Raw genomic sequence first — 12,015 nt, forward strand, 5'->3', positions numbered from 1 at the left:
TATAATAAAACCAGTTGGATACCATTTGATAACGTTCATATCAGTGCGGACCCACTAGTTAACATGAAAACAACATCCAATAAAAGGTAATGAGCCAGTTGGCTTTCCAAATGAATATTACGCTATATTGAAATAAATGAGAGTATTATAATCTGAATTTACTATTTACATTGAAATACAGAGAGGGTTTATAAATATCCGTAGAGTTTATAAGTATTTGGCAAATTCAGGCGGTCCAATTTAGTTCAGGAATGGCATTTGTGATCGAATAAAGGAATTCTTTTTATTTTGTTGAAAAATTATTATGTTTTTGAAGTGTGCTTGATTTACATATGTGAGCTACAGGAACAAGCAATGCTCTTTAACATATTAATCAACTTTGTAGTCCTTTGGTGATAGAAATCTTTGGGTTTCGACTTCGGTGGCACCACCGCCAAACCTATTTCTGCCTAATAACAATATTGTTAAGCGCGCTTGTGTTCTGTACCCCGAACTAGGAAATCTTATGGGCAAATACGTAAACGAATACCAAAACAGTCATATTTGTCGAAACGTAAAAACTCCTGGTAAGGGTACTGGTTTGAAGTGTGTGGTAAGGGAAGACGTACATTTACGAGGCATTTCCGCTTAGTCCTCAGGGGCAATGATGCATCTGTGACCGTTTATTACAGATGCCCATGGGCGGCATACTTCATAAACAAAATAAAATTATTACCTCCTTGCAGCTATGTAAATATTTTAATGTGACAACAACCCTTTACATAGTATATGTTTGATTGTGGAATTGGACTTGGAATTTAGTGTATTCAATTTATATTATACTTGTTTTAACTCGCTTTACACAATGATGAAAGTCAATTGTTTTAATATTTTTTGATTTAATTTTATATGTTTTCTTACAAACGTACTCTACGTTACTACTGGCAGGCGGGATGAATTTTTAAAATTGTATTTGGTGATGACAATTTTTTTTACGTTAGGTTTTTTTTTATATACCTAAGCACCTACCTATACACAATGTTTTCTTATATTTCGTTCCATTTAAGTAAACACCATTTACTTATTTATTATCTGTAAAGGAAGCTGATATAAAATCTCATTGTAATATTACAGCTAAGCTCCCGACAACTCAAGTCGCGGCAAGATGAGACAATGTTAAACCTCTTTCCATAATCGAATAAGAACGCTCTCGTTTCATTTTGTCCAATTTATTCTAGACGCTAACATCACATTGTTACGGTTGATAAATTGAAACATTTCTCTCACAAAACTCTTTGTATTTGTAAGTATTCATTCATCATTTTCTCTTTACTTAGTAGATAATTCGGAAAATTCCACGGAGAACATTTTTCGATGAAATATATATTTTATCTTAACTATTGATTCACTATGTAAATTGAGAATTATTAGCAGTAAAAGGCCAATTAGTAGAAAATGCTATTCAATGGGGGAGTCTAAAGTTCTAGACCCAGATGTGCACTTTTCATTTTTCAAGCCTCTGTGTATAAGAGATTGAAATTTACTATTACTTGCCTAAATGGGAAAGGAACCAATCGCGAGGAAACTTGCATACCAGAGCTTTTAAAATAATAAGTTGTGAAGGGTGTGTGAGACGTTTCAATTAGCACTTGGTCAGGTCTATATATCTCCTCACATCAGACCAGTGGGACAGTAATGAGTTGATGACGACTATAGCGACCTTACTTTGTTCTTCCGAAAGTAATAGGTTGCTTACTTTCAGTTTTTACCAACGCCACCTAAGTAGTTATTAAGACCGTGGCCACGCAAAGAAAAATAATATTTTAAGATGAATTAAAAATAAACTTTACTTAATATTTTAAATACAAACCCGCTCCGGCGTTCCAAGCAAAAATATTTTTACGGTAAATTTTCATTTTGTCAATGTAGTTTCCAACGTGTCGAGTTTCTGCTGATTCTAATGACGTACATGGAAACTCAGATAAAAAAATATAGACTAAACTCTTTAAACACAATCCAAGCATACCAAATTCTGCCAATTCAAACTTGAATTATCGCAAATAAACAAGAATCTAAAATGATTTGTTATGTGGTTTATACCATTAAGTAAATTTATATTATGATACGTTATGATTCTAACGCTCATAATTAATAATCAATACATCGAATGTGTTGGTTAATAAAGGCCGACGTTTGCCAAACTCTGGATTGTCAAATCAGTCTTCTTCAAATCTCAAGATCTTCAAATAGTCAAATTAAGTTATATGGTGAGCAAAATTTTGATAAATTGAGTATAATAAAGAACGTTACGTATAATGGTATGACAATAAACACAGAAAAATCTTGTAAGTGTACTGTTCAGGTAAATACAATTTGATGTCAACTAAGAAAAACGTTCACGAAATCTACCATGACGCTTAGTCACTTACATAAATGGAAGTTATTTTTCCGCCGTATTCCACGAAGCGTTCTTTTAATTTTTTGGTCTGAGAATGGATATAAATATATTTCTCTAAGAGCACATTAATATATATTTAGGTCACGTTAAGAGTAGATACTTTTAGAAATGTCATGCGCGTAATTTTCAACTGGCATTTATACATTTTCAGTTTTTGTACCGTGCTACACGATTTCTTAACTTAACAAGCAAACGACTTATGCCTGCTAAAACATAACATGTAGGTACTTCTTGTAGGCCTCATTTCGAAATTATACAATATTTTAATTACAATATATTAAACAAAGTAGTAAGTAAGCATGCAGTCCTCCTGATGGTAAGTAGCTACTGCCGCCCATCTGAGATCATGATTAGCCAAAAATGCGCCGCTACCCCTGAGAATGCCTCGGAAAAGTACTTCCTCTCCTTACCACACTCTTCAAACCAGAACACAGCAGCGTTCAACACTGCTGTTATTAGACAGAAATAGGCGTGGCTGTGGTGAAGCCGGAGTCGCACCACAAAGTGTTTTACTAACATTTTACATGATACATAACTGTCAGTGATATACATACCTACGTATAAGTTACTGCACAAAATATTGTAGGTACGTACAAGACTTTGGTCTTCGCTATAACACTATTGATTTTCTATTAACTTACGCCAGAGCCTTGATAATGAGGTATTTTATCAAAGAACGCTTGAGAGGCTTTAGTGAGTTTTTACTTAAAGGCCCTGGTACAAAATTCTTGCAGAAAAGTATACTGTTTCCGGGATAAAGTACCGTAACAAAAACAATATGCAATTAACGAAGCGACTTCAAGCAAAGAGGAAAATAATTGCAGCTGTTCAAAGCTGTAAAATTAACTGAAATAAATAGCTCCATTGTAATAAGACGCAAAGTAATTAATACGCTTTGATGAAAAAGCGTCAGCTAAATTAAATTACACGGAATGCAACTGAAAATCTGAATATATTTTATTGTATCATAATTTCAGTATCTGAATGTTTTACAGTAAAATACTTTATCAGTTAGCTTTAATACTCGTTTTATTATTTATTATGAATACTGAAATTCCTTCGTGAAATCCATTGTAATATATTTCTTGGAATAAAAACTTTTCAGCGTAATACACAATTTCGAGGATTTTTCTTTACATCGTTATAGTCCGCGTAAAACTGCTAGTCCGCTCTGAATATACAAATGAATCCTGTCGCCATTGTAAATTGTATGACTACACCTGCTCGCAAGAACTTCAGAGCGGACTAGCAGTTTGGCGAGGACTATACAAAAAATTGAAATTGTACCTTTTTGCTTGTTTGAATCTAAAATGTTATTAATAATATTTCATTGATATATGCAGTAAATGTAATATAAGTAATTAACTTTTTTCAGAAAAAATATACTCTAGTGAAAAGTTTCGAAAATTCTAACACAATCAAAAGAAACCGTTAACCCGAAATTGGCGTGAAACCTAAAATATTCACGAAGCAGTCGACCGGAGACGATCGATTACTTTCCACTACTGGACCACGAATATTTTTTCAAAGACCTCAGCAGATTTATACAGAACTAGTTGTAGCACGTGATTTCATCTGCATATAGACGGAACATTATTATGTTATTTTGTTAAAAAATTACGATCATTATTATTGTCATAACCCATATCTAACACAATGTTATAGTCAAAAATATTACCGTATTAAATTATGCAAAATAGTTGCGTGAACCTTAATTTAAAATGTGACTACTCTTCCTCAAAAATTGGCGAATTTATAATTATTTTTATAACCGAGGGAAAAAGTAACAGCAATTCCGAATATAAACATATCCGAAAATGACCTTTTAAATCCAACTTAGTTTCCAAAATATAGCTTACCTTTCCGGTAAAAGCTTTTCATAATAAAAGGCGGAAGTAATGCCTCACAGGTAAATATTTTCCTCCGCAGCACGGCTACGCTCTCCCATTTCACTGCATAGCCACTGACGTCTGATTAAAAGCGAAATGAGAATTTTACTGGCATGCATATGCAACGGACGGAATGTGTATAGAAAACAATTTTTCGAGGTGCAGTAAATTTTCAATGTTAGGAAATTTTCTAATACTTTCTTATTATGATATTGTGCTGTGCTTGACGTTGAATTTTAATTAATAATGTTTAACACCTACCTAGGTTTGCCAGGAAAAGTAACGGGAAGTATTTATTTTTTATTTTTTAGGATACTCCTTTACAAAAAATGAAACAGTTTTAATCCAAGCATTACATCAGTGAATAAGAAGAACCGAGTATTACACAACCTGTAATCACATGATTTGTAACTTAAAAAAGAGTCCGTGGTGAATTAATTCTGGTTAGTCGTTTAAAATATCAAATTTTGGATTCTTACATTATCCAGGGAGAGAGCGCCTTCCAGTGGGTTAAACAAGGTAATCTGTAAATAAAGAAAAAAATAAAAAAAGTGTGTGTGTGTCAGCTACGACGCACGATTGGAGTTTACTCCTTACGAACGATAATTATGATATATATCGAATAGAAAATAGTTAATGACGTTTTAATGTTTTATATATTGCTAATTATTTTTATTGTAATAATTACTTTCATATGGGATTTGAACTTACTGTATTTTAAATTAATAAAAGCACTCTTGATTCATATTTTGGTTAAAAACGCTACTTCCTTTTTGAGAGGATATGATGATTGTAATAAAAAGGAGGGATTGTAATGGATCATTATTAAACTTGATTTTACTCCTCATAAAATTTCCGTACCGGGCCTTATAACTCAAATCGTTTCTTAAGGAGTAAACTCCAATAAACTCCAATAAGTATAAATTTGGCATGACCCTATATAAAGAAGACAAGATATTTACAAACTAAGTCAAAATTTAATTTTATTCCAATCATATTAAAGCTGAGGTATCACCAAAATCTAAGCAACACAATATCCTCGTACATCATAAATTTACAACAAAATTCGGAAAACACCACAAAACATTAATCAACAACGTTAACGCAACAAAACTAATACCCACAGTAAACTAAATGATACATTCCTAAGGATGCACATAAATTTACACGCTACATAGAGCATAACGTGGAGATATAAGTTATTTATATCTGCGTAACTTACGGTTTAGGTCACCTATATATAAATGGAACGTTTGTACGGATGTTTTATAACATTTGAGTTTAAACGGAAATAAGGCGGATTTTTACAGTATATAAGTGTTTTGAAGGTGGTAGAACCCTTTGTGGTTCGACTCCGGCCACACCAATTTCTACCTAATAACAGCAGTGTTAGGCGCTGCTGTGTTCCGTTTTGAAGGGTGTGGTAAGGGAGACAGACTTTACCGAGGCGTTCCAGCTTAGTCCTCAGGGGTAGCGGCGCACCTATGGCCGACCTCAGGTAGGAATATCTAATCCTATCTGGGGTTGATTACAGATGTCCATGAGCGGCAGTAGCCACTTACCATCAGGTGGACTGCATGCTCGTCTGCTACTCCCATATCATAAAAAAAAAGTAGGAAATGACCATGCAATCCACCTAGTGATAAGTAATCTATAATCGACTCTAGATAGGATTAGAGGTAGGTAATATCGGAGGTTGTTCATAGATGTATTGCTACTCCTGAGGACTAAGTTGGAACGCCTAGTATAAGATTTTCTCTTACACACCTTACAAATCAGCACAGATAAGTTGTAAGGCAAAGTGGCAGTGGTGCCTCCAACTATGAAGAATCTTACCGTCTTTTTAATTGTATAATAATAGCTATAATTTTCATTATCTTATCAAATATACGCGAGGCCTGCTTCATTTTTTGTGAACCACATTACCATTGAACCCTCAGAAACTTCAAAATTGTTTGCAAACCACATTTTCATGTAGAAATAATGTGAGAAAAATGTAAAATCTACGTACACAACTCACCGCTGGCGGGCTTTATTTTTCTTTTCATTCTATTTTTCTACTCAAGCCCCGTTAAAAGACCTAGTTGAGATTCATTGTTGTCCACCGCACCTTTAATTAAAGCCTCTACAAGCCCCCGCTTCTGTGTCTTAGTTTCAAAATCTCAAAGCACTCGAGTCGACTTCATTTCCTTTTAGTATGAGTTTTTATGTCTTGATAAAAATTACTGTTTTTGTTTTGTTTACGTATTTCCCATTATATTTCCAATCAGTTCTGTACCCTTACCAGGATTTTTTACGTTTCGACAAATACGACTGTCTTGGTATTTGTTCACGTATTTGCCCATACAAATTCCAATCAGCGCCCCTAGCGGATTGTGTCCGAACTAGGAAATCGTATTGGCCCATACGTAAACAAATACCAAAACAGTCATATTTGTCGAAACGTAAAAACTCCTGGTAAGGATACTGATATAATCCGCTAGGGGCGTTGATTGAAAATGTATGGGCAAATACGTAAACAAATACAAAAACAGTCATTTTTGTAGAAACGTAAAAACTCATACTAAGGGTACTGAATACGGTATAAGGGTCCCTTGTCTCGTATTATTGAATAACTTTGCATCACTCTTTACTTTTATGAAATTCTCTAAATAAAAAGCAAAAAGTTCAGCTTCATAAAGTCTGGGAATGGTGGTATTATTTAGCACGAGATCTTAGTAAAATTGAATACAAAGAAGGTTGGTAAGCCCAAAGATTTTCTTCTTTCTCATAATGAAATCCAAAAGCAAAATATTCAAATTATGGAACGAAATAAGAAAACGTATGAAAAAAACAATTTAGGATATTAAAAGATTTTCGTGAATCTTTCAGTGGTTCTAATATTCGTAATATGACTTCAAGTATTTCTGGTTGAATTATGATAAATTAATACTTTTGTATAGTCCGCGTCAAACAGCTAGTCCGCTCTGAAGTTGTTGCGAGCGGGTGTAGTCATACAATTTGCTATGGCGACGCGATTCATAGCGGACTAGCAGTTTGACGCGGACTATACCGTTTTCTAAATTGATGGGTTTGACGTTTACCGGTGACTTCGGAGACTTTTTAATATAATATATTGTAACTTAGTCGTCTGATGTATGACTTTTAAACTTGGTAATCTTCGTGATAAAACTCCTGTTTAACGGTAATTATATATGATCTTAAACGACAATACTTTAAATGGATTATATATTTATTTACATCTTGTATAAGTCATTTTCTAGTAATTATTTTAAGAACAAAAACCTGAATATTAAAAATTATATCTGACGTTACTCTCACAATTTTAGACGTTTCCAATTCCACCTCATGTGTTAGAAGCCGTCAAACCGTTTTACCTGGAGGGCATGCTAAAGAATGAGACATACATAAATACGCTCGAAAAACACTACACTCCCAGTCGGATAAAAAAGGGTTCTAGAATTGAACTGCAACTCTAGACTAAGATACATCGTGTAATACGTAGATACTCCTAGACGTCTGTATCCAGCACAAAAATGTGGTCATGTGTCCCGACAAAATAACACTAATTTAGGTATCGTCAATGAAATGTAATTTATTTATCCATAATGGCGTAAGAGCGGATAATGTACCTACCACTAATGTAACCATTATTTTTAAAGCAAAATTGGGATATCTATATTTTTGAAACTGTAAGTTGCATGGTTCCCAAAGTGACAAGTATAGGTATTTACCCTATTCTAAGATTTTAAATGCATTTTTCTTATATGCAAAGAAGCAATATATAAGTAGTACCTCATTTGTGGGTTTTTTGAGAATCAGCAAAAATCTTTGATTAAGATTAATTAATGGGATGATACAGGCCACACAATCCTGTATCATTTGGTACAGATTTTCGAAAAAAATGTGCCTTTGGGACACTAAGACATGCCTATTTAATATGACTTAAGACTTATATCAGAAAAAATGTGTCTTTTGGACAATAAGAAATGCCCACTTAATATGACTTAAGACTAATATCATGACAGCATGAACACATTTTAATAAATAACAGACACTCATTAATTTAAGATTTAGATTTAGAACATATTAATTTCTTTTCACTGTTTTCTTGGATCGTGATCCATAGGTACAACGTAGTAACTATTTATTAATCTGTGGTACAACTGAGTGGAAATACGAATGTCAAAACGTACTACTCTCAACTTAAACAGGACGTATGGTCGCATTAGTATAACCATACCTACTAATACCCAGCAGAGCGGAGGCAGCCGAGCGTGAATTACTTGCAAATACCTAAATGCCCCTTAGGGAGGTCGTCCATTCCGAGTTTTGACAATATATCTCACGTTCCACATGCTGGGTACAAAGTTGTTCCATAACCGTGTTTTGGTTAGCAATAACTTAACCGTAACTTAACGTGAACTAAAACTATCAGTTTAGTTTTATTTAAAGTAATACATCATTCTTAAGAACATTTGTTGGAGCCGTTTATTTGAAAAAAAATGTAGAAAATACATATGGGGTTTTTACGCTCATAGCATTGTCTTACGGACACACACATAGCCAAATACATGAACACCCAGACCCAGAACAGTAAACTAAAGTGGTTCCAATTGTTTACCTGACTGAGGATCGAAGCCCAACCTCTGTGAGGTCTCGGCTACGCAACCGCTAGTCATATACAATTATAATAATATGGAGTTGTTCAATATTTTTTTTTTAAATGAACAAATGTTTACCAAATATTGCAAATTAGGTTAGTAAATAAAGAAGTGTTCAGTTTCTATTTATCTGTTTTTGCAGCTGCAATGTTTTTTAAACTGTAAATCACATAAATTTTTACACACCCTTAAAAAAGCTATATGTTTATTTTAGGCCAATCATTGACGAAATTATTAGCGGATAAAGCCGCCCATAAAACTTTCTATTTTAGGTAAGAAAGCCGTCACCTTTTTAAAGTACGTTCGGAGAGAGATAAATGATGGGCTGTCCTTGGGCAAAAATAGCGGAGGAAATATTAATATGGTAGGAGTTTTTTAAGATCTTTAGGTACATAAAGATACTTGATGACTATTATAACTAAGCTGAAAATAATCTAGGTAAAATACTTCAATACTGATTGACTGGAATTGATAGGCCTAGGCGTGTGAAAATTAGCCCTTGAGTTCTTTCGTTGTATGACGTATACGAGCGTAAAATCTTTGTATATCTACACTAATTTTATAAAGAGGAAAACTTTGTTTGTTTGTAATGAATAGGCTCAAAAACTACTGGACGGATTTTAAAAATTCTTTCACCATTCGAAAGCTACATTATCCACGACTAACATAGGTTATATTTTATATGAAATATATTTGATAAATAGATTTTGAGGCGGTACAAAGTTTGCCGGGTCAGCTAGTAATAAATAAATAAATAGCTTTGATAAATACTGCTTAGAAGTTCATAATAAAATATTTTGTTCTAAAAAAGGTGTTTATTATAATAATTCGATTTCAAAACTACTAATAGATTAAGTAAAATATGCTTTTTTATATTTTTGAAGGTGGTAGAGCCCTTTGTGGTTCGACTCCGGCGGCACCACCTATTTCTACCTAATAACAGCAGTGTTAGGCGCTGCTGTGTTCCGGTTTGAAGGGTTTGGTAAGGGAGACAGACTTTACCGAGGCGTTCCAGCTTAGCCTTCACGGGTAGCGGCGCATCTGTGGCCGACCTCAGGTAGGAATATCTAATCCTATCTGGGGTTGATTACAGATGTCCATGGGCGGCAGGAGCCACTTACCATCAGGTGGACTGCATGCTCGTCTGCTACTCCTATATTATAAATATAGGAGTCCTATTGTCGTAGGGGTTGTATTGTCTGCTATCGTATCCTATATATATATAGGATATATATATATATATGTCGCAGGCAGTTGAGAATATAACTCGATATTAAGTGGGTTTCTGTCCAAATATTGTATTGGTGTATTTAGATTATAGTTTTTAAATAAAGAACACTGTATTAACTTTACGATAATTTCTGAACGAATATTTGATTTAATTTTAATAATTCAAATTTGGAACTGTATCGAGTAAACACTTGACGTATTTCCGAACGCCATAGAACAGAGCTGTTTGGCGGGAATTAGGGGCGTGGTCTACCCCTATATAAGAGCTCATCCTGGCTGATGCAGGCAGTCTATCTTCGGATAAGACTCATGAAAGAGCTCTGCTCCCAACAGAACTGTTGGTTTACCTGGTACAGTCTAGCACTGTATATTGCATAAGCGGAATCGCTAGCGCGATACCCTATGCTTTAGCTGTATTGCCTGAACAAGGCGATACGCTATTCGGGTGGACGTGTGGCCACTATACGAACATAGAGCTAAGGCTCTGTTCGTCTCTATTCGGGTGGTTGTGTAACCACTATACGAACATAGAGCTAAGGCTCTGTTCGTCACTATTCGGGTGGCTGTGAGGCCACTATACGAACATAGAGCTAAGGCTCTGTTCGTCTCTATTTGTGTGGTTGTGTAACCACTATACGAACATAGAGCTAAGGCTCTGTTCGTCACTATTCGGGTGGCTGTGAAGCCACTATACGAGCATAGAGCTAAGACTCTGTTCGTCACTATTCGGGTGGCTGTGTTGCCACTATACGAACGTAGAACTAAGGTTCTGTTCGTCATTATTCAGGTGGTAGTGTTGCCATTATATTAACGTAGAATTAAGATTCTGTTCGTAACTATTTTAACTTTGTTTTACTATTTGTACACCTGTTATTATATTGAGTGTTGTCCTATCCTGTAAGATTAGTGTGTAAATAAACCTTTTGATTATTATTTATGGCTATTTAATCCCTGCAATATGGGAATTCCTAATCCTGACATACCTTCCTTGGCTCCAGATCCAGATACATATATATATTGTATCTGGTACAGTCTTGACGTATTTCCGAACGCCATAGAACAGAGCTGTTTGGCGGGAATTAGGGGCGTGGTCTACCCCTATATAAGAGCTCATCCTGGCTGATGCAGGCAGTCTATCTTCGGATAAGACTCATGAAAGAGCTCTGCTCCCAACAGAACTACTACTACGTTGTACTAAGCTTTTTCATTTTGCTCCATGTTTGATCTACATATGAGTCGACCATCTTAGTCTTCAGGAGTGTTCAAGTAGTGACATCATCAGGTGGACTAACCGCTCCTTCATTTAAATAACTACCTGAACGGGATGCAACCCTGCACCCTTGCAGAAGGCAAAAGTAAAAATATGTTATTAATAATCTGATTTACGATCATATTTCCAGATCACAACGTTCGCTAAGGCACTCAGTTAATTCAATACGATTACAGTTAAGAGCGTTCGAGTAGAATACAGAATAGGCAAATACAGTGAATATTGCTATTATTTGTATGAACTAAGCGTGCATATTGATGAAGCTTCAGTGTTTACGAGTAAAGCTAATGGGTAATAAGTTTTGAAGGTGGTAGAACTTTGTCGTTCGACTCCGGCGGCGCCACCGCCACACCTATTTCATCCTAATAACAGCAGTGTTCTGGTTTGAAGGGTGTGGTAAGAGAGACATCCTTTTTCGAGGCGTTCCAGCTTAGTCCTTCTAGGTAGCGGCACATCTGTAGTCGACCTTAGGTAAGAATCTAATTCTATCTGGGGTTGATTATAGAATATAGACGTCCAATGTCC

The sequence above is a fragment of the Epargyreus clarus genome, unplaced genomic scaffold (genome assembly GCF_041222505.1).
Source record: "Epargyreus clarus isolate Ecla_fem2 unplaced genomic scaffold, WU_Ecla_fem_2.2 ptg000008l, whole genome shotgun sequence".
NCBI classification, from domain to species: domain Eukaryota; kingdom Metazoa; phylum Arthropoda; class Insecta; order Lepidoptera; family Hesperiidae; genus Epargyreus; species Epargyreus clarus.